The sequence below is a fragment of the Dendropsophus ebraccatus genome, chromosome 1 (assembly GCF_027789765.1).
Source record: "Dendropsophus ebraccatus isolate aDenEbr1 chromosome 1, aDenEbr1.pat, whole genome shotgun sequence".
Classification (NCBI taxonomy): domain Eukaryota; kingdom Metazoa; phylum Chordata; class Amphibia; order Anura; family Hylidae; genus Dendropsophus; species Dendropsophus ebraccatus.
Window position 1 is genome coordinate 14,011,211 of NC_091454.1, and position 12,165 is coordinate 14,023,375.

Sequence of the window (12,165 nt, forward strand, 5' to 3'; positions counted from 1 at the left end):
ATTGAAGCCCCACTGACTACTGGGGCTTCAGAAGGAGGAGCACATAGGGGCAATGGGGTAGGGGGGAACAGGAAAGCTATGGAGAGATAACTATTGGCCAATATTTATTGAGGGTTTATTGGCACCTTAAGGGCTGATGTCACAAGGCAGGATCCGTCAGCCATTGGCCACATATTCACTATCATACGCAGAGATGTTACCTTTTATTGGCCTAATATTCACCCCACGTAATAGGGCCACAAGACTGTGTTCTTCTACCATACGAATCATTAATAAAGGACGCGTAAAGAGGGAAGACAAAGGCTTCTCTTCTACTCATAGCCATTCGTGCCTTTGGCTTCAAAAACCTTAACGTGAGAACACACCCTGCAAAACCCCTCCCAAAAAGCCGGAGTCACATATTTGGCCTAGGCCTGTTCATTGTCTCCTCGGCGGAGTACTTTAGTGGCGTTAAGGCGAGCGGGCTGTACTCTGTTAGTGTCGGATAGCACTTGCTCAAGGAGATCCAGCTTGTTATTTTTAATTTTCTTGACACGCTCATTTTCTTCCTGTAAGCAGGCCTCTCCTCCTCCTCCTCTTCCTCCTCCATTGAGCACAATGCTGTAAGGATTTTATCAAGTGCCGTTCCACCCCCAACCGCAGTTATGTGCCAGTGAAAAGTGTGATTAACTACATGGCGCTTTAAAACTATATGTCCTCCTGTGACATGCCCTAATCCCCGCTCCGCTCGCCCTAATTGGCTGCTACGTGAAACCCAGTAAAAAAAAAAAAAAAAAAAAAGTGATTACTTGATGTAAAACAAGTGAATTATTGACATTTAAAAGCCATCTCGGAATGGCTGTCATAACTCAAAAAGTCTGCTCACTAAAAGCAGACGCACTTAGGAAGGGCCTGGTCTTACCGCTGCGGACCACATGAAGCCAAAAGAAAACATACTGTGAGGGTAATCCATTTAAAAATCTCAACAATCTTTTAATCCCCCGAGCAATTCTTTATGTTACCTTAACTCCCCAGGAAATCCAGCATCCGAATTAGACAATTGCAAACAGATGTGAAATAGTAAGTTCTAGACCTACGTTGCTACCTGGATTGTTGGGCTGTGTACTTGGACACGATGCAGCAGATAGATAAAAAGAAGCCCCCCTCATACGTAAATTAAAAAAACATTATTCAAATTTTATTAAATTTAAAGGATTAAATCTTTAAATTGTTTCAAATGTAATCACTCACCACTTGTGATGTTTATAGCTCATGGCTTAGTTGTCCGACCTGGAGTTTGCTTTCAGTTTGATGGTCGCACATGCTCAGTTGCAGCATTGATAACTATAAGAGGGTGAGCTATAATACAGGAGAAGATGGAAACTAGGAATTAATCCGAGAGGTTCAGCAGTGAGGGAGGATAATACGAAGTGCAAAGAGGGTGAAGAATCTCCTTTAGATTATGTTCTCACACAGTATTTTTGCGCAGTATTTTGCTCAGTATTTTGCAACCAAAACCAGGAGTGGATTGAAAGCACAGAAAGGCTATGTTCACACATTGTACAAATTGAGTGGCTGGCCATCATGTAATCGCAAATAACAGCCGTTATTTCAAAACAACGGCTTTTTAAAAAAAAAAAATAACGGCAATTAAATGAAGACCATCCACTCAATTGCAACATGAACATTATGTGAACATAGATTTTTCTGTGTTTTCAATCCACTTCTGGTTTTGGTTGAAAAATACTGAGCAAAATTACTGTGTGTGAACCAAGCCTTAAAGGGGCTTTCAGATTTAACCTTACTTGTTTCCTATCCACAGAATTGGGGACAAGTATGAGATGGCGGGGGGTCCGACCTTTGTGTCTCCCAGATATCTCTGGCTAGGGTGCCGATCCAAGGATCCCTGGGGGGACAGAAATTGGACCCCGCCATGTCATACTTGTCCCATCTTTTATAGATAGGGAACAATTAAGGGTAAATCAGAAAGCACCTTTAAGTTTATGTCATAGATTTTTAATGGTTTATAATTTTATAAGGTTTCTACCTCCTGTGCAACTCTGATAAATTTCCCCTTTTAGCTATGATAGCAATGAGGGGTATGCGTACAAACATGGTAGTATAAGTACAGACAGCCTATCCACCCCTTATAGACTGTCCAAGGCGGCACCACACGTGATTCCTTTATGAGCCACACACCGCCGGTGCCAAAAGTAGGAAGGAACTTGCCCGTTTAAAGCTGAATAAGGCGATGGGTCCAGATGGGATCCATCCCAGGGTTCTTAAAGAACTCAGATCTGTGATTGCTGCCCCCCTGACAGATCTGTATAACCAATCCCTGCTAACAGGAGATGTCCCCGATGATTGGAGAACAGCCAATGTTATACCAATCCACAAGAAGGGGAATAGAGAAGAGCCCAGTAACTACAGGCCAGTGAGCCTGACATCTGTAGTAGTGAAAATGATGGAAACTCTTCTAAAAAAGAAGATAATGGATCACCTAAGAATCAACAATTTGATGGATCCAAACCAGCATGGCTTTACTGAGGGCCGATCATGTCAGACTAATCTCATTGATTTCTTTGATTATGCCACAAAAAAGCTGGATGAAGGTGGTGCTGTGGATATCGCCTATCTGGACTTCAGCAAAGCTTTTGATACAGTTCCCCATAAAGAGCTGATAGAGAAGTTGGAGAAAATTGGACTAAATCCCTGGATAGTTCAGTGGATTTGTGGTTGGCTGAAGGAGAGATATTAGAGGGTTGTTGTTAATGGTGACTGGTTACAAGTGGTGTGCCACAAGGGTCTGTTCTGGGTCCTATTCTTTTTAATATGTTTGTAAGTGACATAGGAGAAGGGTTGATAGGTAAAGTTTGTCTGTTTGCTGACGACACAAAAGTGTGCAATAGGGTGGATATTCCTGGAGGTGTCAGTAATATGGAAAATGATTTAGCTTTGCTAGATACGTGGTCCAAACAGTGGAAATTGAAGTTCAACGTTTCCAAATGTAAAATAATGCACTTGGGGAGGAGGAATCCTCTATCCGAGTATCACATCGGCAGTACTGTGTTGGAAAAGACTTCAGAAGAGAAGGATTTAGGGGTAGTGATTTCTGACAGCCTTAAAATGAGTCACCAGTGCAACCAGGCGGTGGGGAAAGCAAATCGTATGCTGGGGTGTATAGCTAGAGGTATAACCAGTAGGAAGAGGGAGATTGTGATCCCGCTGTATAGAGCTCTGGTGAGGCCACATCTGGAATACTGTGTCCAGTTCTGGAGACCTCACCTAAAAAAGGACATTGATAAAATAGAACGGGTCCAAAGACGAGCTACAAAAATGGTGGAGGGTGTGAGGCATAAACCATATCAGGAAAGACTTAAGGATTTGAATCTGTATAGTCTGGAGGAAAGACGGGAAAGGGGGGACATGATTGAAACCTTTAAGTATGTTAAGGGACTAAATAAGGTTCAAGAGGGGAGTGTTTTTAGTAAAAAACTGAGCTCAAGAACAAGAGGACACAGTGAGAGGTTAGTTGGGGGAAAGATCAGAAGCAATGTAAGAAAATATTATTTTACTGAAAGAGTAGTAGATACCTGGAACAAACTTCCAGCAGAGGTGGTTGGTAAATCTACAATAACAGAATTTAAACACGCCTGGGATAGACATATATCTATCCTAAGATAATAAGGAAGAAAATACTAAAAGGGCGGACTAGATGGACCCAGTGGTCTTTTTCTGCCGACAATCTTCTATGTTTCTATGTTTCTAAGTGGTCATAATGATGGGTATTCAGCATATGCAATGGACTCTATCCTACTACATACACCATAAAGTCCAAATGTAATGAAAACAAACCCCAATAAGCAATAAGGCTACAAAAACACTCAAAGAAGAATAGTGTAGACCAGACCAGTCAAACTGTTTGGATTCTGCAACATTCTCTGAACCCCAACGCTCGGCATTTGATTGCCCATGGCTGCAGAAGTTGCATGCCAGCCTAGCAAGTCATGGAAACCATGGATACAGCCAATGTCCATAGGCGGTATCCATTTTTTTCCTGGCAGCCTCAGGGCAGCATCCAACCCCAACGCTCGGCATTTGATTGCCCATAGCTGCAGAATTTGGATGCCAGCCTAGCAAGTCATGGAAACCATGGATATGGCCAAAGTCCATAGGCGGTATCCATTTTTTTTTCCTGGCAGCCCTAGGGCGGCATCCAACTTCTGCAACCATGGGGAATCAAATGGGGTTGGATGCTGCCCTAAGGCTGCCAAGGAAAAAAATGGGGTTGGGGTTGGATGCTGCCCTAAGGCTGCCAGGAAAAAAAAAGGATACCGCCTATGGACCTTGGCTGTATCCATGGTTTCCATGACTTGCAAGGGTGGCATCCAACTTCTGCAGCCATGAGTAATCAAATGCCGAGTACTGGGGTTCAGTGAATGTTGCTGAACCCGAAAAGTTTGACTAATGCTACTCTTCTTATGGTTTATTGGGGTTTGTTCACATTACATTTAAACACTATGGTGTATGTGGCAGGAATCAAATTCCGAACGTCCGGGTCTTTAGAGCGTTGCCGAACCCGAACAGTTTCACAGGTCTGCTTAACACTTAAGAAGCAGTATCGTCAATAAGTAATTGTCACATAGTAGTCTATCCATATAATATATAGTACCATCTCATTCCAATGATATAATTTACAGCAACACATTTAAGAGGCTCTAATATTCCCCCGCACATGTGTAACTTCCTATGGTAACTGGCCAGAAATAGGTGGTGCAGTAATATTTCTCTTAGGTCGATAACCCAACTGCATGTCATTTTTTACAATTTACCTATTTTCACAAGTATCAATCGGTGGCCAACCTCAGCTCTGGCTAAATGAGCGCCATAAAGCACTTTGAGGGTTTTACTGCCTCGCAGAGAGTGTGAAGCGGTTTAGTTTCAGCACAAAACTTGGGCACATCAATTTGGTTTCTGCTTTGTTGTAATTATAAAACCGCCACCAAGAACTATGGAGAAAGAAACTATTAAGGCTCCTGTGCCGGTTCACTATCTGCCGGTTGACTATGTAAGTTGATTTTAAAAAGCCTTCACAGTGGCCATCATATCGGCCAATAATTGTCCAGTGTAATAGGGTCCTTACAGTACCATGTGCCATTTATAAGATTTCTATCTCTTTGTGACCTTTGTGACCATGGAACACCCTAACACTACAAAGGAGTAAACACAGTGCCTCAAGACAACGCGCAAGGACACAAAGTGCTTTCGGGTATATAATACGACCCATAGTCATTCTGTGTGGGTGAGTATGTAATGTCCCACACCATCATCAGCCATGCAACCTCTAAGGACCCTATTACATAGGGCGATTATCTACCCAATCAGATGGATAAGGGCAGGTATCCCCCAGTCTATAAAGACAACAATTAGCTGAGGTGCCAATCATTTGCTGATCATCAGGGTTGACAGAATTTAAGTGTATAGAAAATAATAAATGCTGTACTTACCTCTCACCAATCCCCAGTGTCCTCCAGCCCGTTCCCCACTCACCGCAGCAACCTTGGCAAGTCTGAAGCTGTTAGTGTCTCAGCCAATCACTGGCCACGGTGCTGTACCGTCTTGGTCAGTGATTGTTTGAACTGCCTGTCATTTCAGAGATGGCTTCAGATGTGCCAGCGGCGGCTGCAGAGAGTAAGAAACAGGCTGGAGGACAGAGGAAAGCCTGAAGAGGTAAGTAATAACTTTATTATTTTTTATATACAGCAAGGGCTGAACAGACATTGAGCCATCTTAAAGGCTCTATAAGCCAGCGCTGATCTGCTAGTCTCGGCAGTGACACCCGCTCAGCCAATCAGGCTGGACTAAGACCGGACAGGGCCCCGGCCAGTGATTGGCTGCCTGAGTCCGTCTTGGAAGTGTAGGTGGGATCGGTCAGCCAGGACCCGAAGATGTCGTAAGAGGACAACGGGGGAGCGCGGAAAGGTAAGAATAGGCAGCATATTCAAAGTTTAATTGAAGTAGAATACAACTTATATCTGCCGAACAATGTAGCAATATACAGGCAATAATATTCTTTCTGAAATCTAGAAAGAAAGATGACAACCTTTATAGCAGCTATAATCGTCATAATTTCTAGTTGTCATTTTTGACAAACCTAAAGAACAAACAGTAATAAATAAGAACAGCAAACAACTGGAATATAATGATATCCTGTATATTTTCTGTATGAAACCTTCTATAAGTCGTCCAGTAGCTCGATCCTGTAGGACTCTACTGCAGAGTCGTGACCTTGAGTCCCATAGAAACTTCAAGTCCCGAAGTCAACTACCATGTAATATGATCCACTTATCAGCATCTGAGATGTCCTACAATCGTGCTGAACTTTCTACTTTTGGTGAGGATATAGTACGTGCGGGAGTCAGCTTTCTCCTTTCACTTCATTTACTGCTGTCTTTTGCCAAGATTTATATTCTGGACATGTCAAACATCAGGATTTTTTTGTTCACTTTGTTACCTCGACTGCAATTTGTTATATTAATATCTCTCTTTCGTATAGCTATCATGTTTCTTGCTTCTCTCTCAACCCATTATTTCATCTCCCTGATCCCCCCGTCTATGACTATACCTCATTTTTACCTAGAAAGTGTGAAATTTGGTCTCGGGGGCCATCAATATCCAGTTACAACTTAAGTTGGCTGCAGTCAAGGTTAAAAAGAATACGTGCTTGAAAAATTTCCTCTCCTGCAGGAAAGTGGCTTCATACTGAATTGTTAGTGAAAAAACTTTCTCGATCTTGATTGCTGAACATACAAAAATATGTCGAGGATCGTTGAACTTGAGATTTCGGTTATGGTAAAAATAAAACAAAAACCCACCTTGACCGAACTCACTTTATCACAAACACAGGGAAGGTTACGTACCTCAAGATGTGGACATCAGAACCATGTCCACTGGTCCGTAATCCATTGAGTTTAACATTGGGCAGTCAAAAAATTCTACCACCTATATTGGCTCCAGTCCTTTTATTGTTGTTAATAGACATATACAGTATGAAGGGTGCCTCATCAAGACCTGGAAGTCACTAGTATTGACTCCAGTCTTTTAGAAAAACAAAGTTCAAGAGTAGTGATGAGCAAACGGATCCCAAACATGAGAATAAAAAAGTTTATCGTGATCGGTTCGTGTTCTCCGAACATTCATGAACAAATAACGAACGTACAGTATAAGCATACATTTCGGTCTACGTTCATGCGTACAGATTATCAGGGGCAAAGCATAAATTACGTCATTGCGTATGTTTCAGTCAAGAGTCACGCACATGCGTACAGATTATCAGGTGCAAAGCATAAAGTACACTATTGCTTATGTTTGCAAGTTTGAATATGTTCGTAAATTATCGTTATAAGCATTCCGATCATCGAGCAAATTGTTTGTGATCGGCGAACACTAACAACTAGCGTCACGTTCGTACGATTATACGAAATGCGAACATTCACGAATATGTTCGCTCATCACTATTCCAAATAAGACATGGAAGTCAGAAGTTTACCACAAGTCTTCACTCTGTAGTGATAGACTATGGCTCGAGATGGCCCCACAGACTTGCATTGGGAAGCCATTGGGAAGGGGGTTATAAATACTGTGGGGTACACTATTTGGAGGTTGTTTACTGTGGGGTACACTATTTGGAGAATCTAAGTACTTTAGGGGGCACTACTGAATAGGGCTAATCTGATATGTTCTCACTGCTAACTACATTGTGGAAGCACTATTGAAGGTAACTTCTGCGTGAAGGCACTATTTATGATTGGGGGTTAACTATTGTGTTGGGGAACTACTGGGGGTAACTATTGTGTGAGGACACTATGGAAGGTTACTATTGTGGGGGGGGGGATGTTGGCATTGTTTGAGGGACATTATTGAGTGTCTGTTCATAGCTAAGTGAAGAAAAAGACATGACTGTATCCATGTTTTCTCAAGACTCTCTAGGGCTGAATCCAACTTCTTCAGCCGCTGGTATTCAAATGTCGAATGATCGGACTCGAATTTCCCTCATCTCTAATTATACACAAAGTCAACCCTTTAACAAATGTCAGGATATCCTGGTTGCCTCAAAAAGACATGGATGAGAGAAGTTCCTCCACCAGTCTTGGCACCAGTCCTTTTAGTGTATTGATAGCTAAATAACTAACTGAATAACAAACAAACTCATTGCAAAGACTAACCTCAGGATTTTATGGGCGTGTGCATCATAAAGAAATAAAAAAAACCAAAACTTCCACCACCAGTATTGGCTCCAGTCCATTGATTACATTGATAGTCAATCCTTCGGGGACATCATTTGTTGCTGTTCAAGACATGGTAGTGTTAGAGTCATGTTCCAGAGATTTCCATGCTGTAGGTCATAATGTGTTTGGCTCTAACTAGACTGAGGAGCGGAAACTATCTTCACCCTTAACCTTCATAAGAAGGTGTGGATGGCTGAAGGAAGATCTCCAAGTCAAGTCAAGTCTCCAGGATCAGTCTCAGTAGTGCCAATAAAGCCATAGCATAGTCAAAAACAGAGCCAAGGGTTGTCACCAGGAGATTGCAAAGACAGGATGTTGAGATAGGAGCACAGGAAGTAAAACAACAGGAGCTACAGCTATCAGGCACTAAGAGGGAGGGTGGTCAAGAAAAAACCCAATGTCAATGTCAGGAGTCAAACATGATAGCCAGTATTGGATAAATCTAATCAGTAGACAACACATGTGACTCATTGCCCTTTAAAGGGCTGCACGTCAAACAGCAGGTGCCATTTTTCCAGGTTGCAACACCGCTGGATGGAAAGATGGGGGGGGGGTCCATGGAGACTGCGGCCAAGATTTCTAGCATCCAGAAGGCTAAAAGTTCCAACAATGGTCTTGGCTCCAGTGTTGTAATTGTTATGATAGCCAACCACCTTCAAAGACAGACTTGAGGATATCTTGGGAGCCCCTTGAAAGTCAACTTTATGTTTGGTGCCTTTTCAAAACATGGAAGCCAAGAGGTGCCAGTACCAACATAGATCCAGGTGCTGGGGCTTTAAATACCATATCGTAAACTAGATTTATATTGTAAGTCTTTGTCCACTTCAGATGACCCATTTTTAATGGTGGTCATATATTTACAAGAACTTTTGGCCAAATGTGTTTGGTAGACAGTTATCTCTCTCATCCTCTCCGTAACCATGAACCTTTGTGTTGTTAATGGGGAAAGGAGATGTTAGCCACAGCCAGATTCCTCTGTTATTGTCTTATTCCCCCAAAACAAAAAGGTTGGGTGGCAAAAATTCAACACGGCTGAGACACCCCCGCCAAAGGCGATGGAGTTGGCCAACTGTACTATGAGGTGTTTGGGCAACTTAAGAAGGAACATGAGCAATCAGCTGGGCAGCTCAACAACAAGTGTTCCATTTCCCTACAGCCCTAGATCCTCGAGGGAGAGAGGAACAAATAGATATTCTTCTCAAAGAATAATACGTAAGAACTTTCGGCCTTGAAACAAAAAATAACTCTTCCTCCACTATTACGGCATGTTACAGTCAGCGACCACTGGGTTAAGCAGTGCGAGGAAAACCTGCACATTTCTCAACAAAGCAAGGAACGTGTCTAACACCAGCCTTTAATCCTTTTTATGAAGTCTACTGGAGAAGAAGCCACAGACATGACCCAACCAAGGGGAATTACACCATTTCTACTTGCCCCGCATTAGAGCACACCGTAACCTCGGCTCTGAAGATCACAACTGATTTATATGCAGGTGCCGTTGGAAGCGCCGTACTGATGGGTGGTTTTGCTACCGACTAGTAAGCGAGGCAACCGCTGGAGAGCTAGGCCATAAATCACATAAGACTCTTGGGAAGGAGGAGGGGGGGGATAGGGCACTTTATACTGTTCAGATTCCATAGATGGATCTAGCTGAATAACACAAAGCAAAGCTAAAAAGTTTACTGTTCCCAACAGAGAAGTAGTTGGTGGCTACACGAACCAAAAAACAGCACCTCATTTGTCCACAGGTTGCATGGGGTATTGTAGCTCAACCCCAATACTTTTCTTTGCACTGTTCAAAAATAGTGAGAGGAGTAAAATGTTGCACCAAAAGGACACCAAAAACGTGTGTGGTGATACTTAGTATTAGAATGAATTTTACATCATTATTAGGAAAAGTTTTTTTCAATTTAAAAGGGTTATCTGTAAAGTAGAAGAGGTCCTACCCTTTGTGTTCTCCAGCGCTCCACTTTCTCTATATTCCTATCTGTGTGGATACTCCCGCAGACGAGGGGGGGGGGGGCAGAAGCACTTTGCGGGCAGTGATCAATAGCTGCCTCATGTTACAGATGTTGCGGCGCCATCAGACAGCTATTGGACATTGTTTGTGGGGCGTGGTTTTGTCAGCCCGCAATGCCCGCAGCTATGACCTATGACCGGGGATGCCATCCTAGGGAGTCCTCAAAAACATGGATAAAGTCATAGCTTGTATCTATATTTTCCTGGCAGCCCTAAGGTGGCATCCAACGTTCCCAGACGCCAGGAGTCAAATGCTGAGGGTTTGGGTTCGGAGAACGTTGCCGAACCCAAACAGTCGGCTCAACACTATCCTTTTGTATCCACTTTCCGTGTAATGCTTAATTTCCCCTGTGGGGGCACTGTAGGGAAACTGAACATTTAGCATCAGCTTTCTCCTCAGCTAATCGCCGAGGATCAAAGCAGGAGGACACTTTATAGACAGCCTATTGCCATTGACTCTCACTTTTTGACGATGGGGGCATGTGTGATTCTAATAAAATCACGAAATCTTGTAGAGTGTTGTCTACTTTAGCTTTGTTTTTTTATTTAAAAAGGAAAAAAAAGTCTCTTTGGACCGTAACGTGAAATATGTTTTACATGAAACGCAATAAATTATTCAGCATTACATGGGATTTACTTTTTCCATTTAGCGGTGATGTCTATTTTCTGTGTTTCTTAATGGACTATGAAAAATAGCTTCGGCGCTATCACCCTTCAAGTGCCTCTACCGGCTGTCAACAGAAACATATTGTATTGGTTAGATAAAGTACCTCCTGTTACTAGATTTACTTCACGGAAAATGATGGCCGTTCCCGGGTACTGGCAAGTGATAACTCATAAAAGAGGGGCATAATGAAACATATGGTTTGCGTAATGTTCTTAAAGGGCAAATCCCCACCAATATGATCCTCTGATCTGTTGTAGAGACATCACGTCGGTGCAGTCTGGGTTCTTGGACCACCACTGATTCGTAGACTGGGCTATGTAACGTGGATGGAGGAGAGATGAGAAGGTCACGCAGATTGTGTTTTACCTTTAAGCTTTCATATTACCGGTTTTAATATTGGTGCACCGAGAAAATCATGGTTCCCCTACTGGTATTTTAGTGTACACCACTGACTTATTCCACCCCTTGAATATAAGAGCTGACAGATTCTGCTTTTTAAGCCAGCCATAGATTCTATCGAACTCGAACCTTGTCAAACCTTCCGCATTTGATTCCCGATGCCTTCTCGTTTCGTGGGGAAGGAGGAGACAGCCCAAGTAATAGGCTGTATCCCAGGATTCCAGGTGGTACTCATCCTTTCCCACGGAACGGGAAGGCATCGGGAATCAAATGCGGAAGGTTCGACAAGGTTCAAGCTCGATAGAACCTAACTTTTTCCAGTGTTCGATCATTTCTACTCATTTAGCCAACACCTATCTGTATATATATGGCCAACTCACAACTGCTGATTTTGACGGTATAAAGACGTCCATACACCTTCAATAACTGAAGGATAAATGACTGTCCGGCCAGCAGTTATCTCTCCTGTCCTTCCAATACACAGGAACATTCGCCATGGTCAACCATGTAACGTGAATGGGGCTTCCCAACTCAACCCCTAGATGGCGGATAAAAAATGGTTGGTCATGTTGGATTCCAGGCACCACCAGAAGTGAGAGCAGTTTCCTCCCCACCACCCAACTCTCCTCTACCTTGCTTGGCCATGCCTATCAGGAGACTCACCTGCTCATTTGGCCAACACCTACCTGTATATATACGGCCAACTCACAACTGCTGATTTTGACGATATAAAGACGTCCATACACCTTTAATAACTGAAGGATAAATGACCGTCGGCCGTCGGTTATCTCTCCCGTCCTTCCGATACACAGG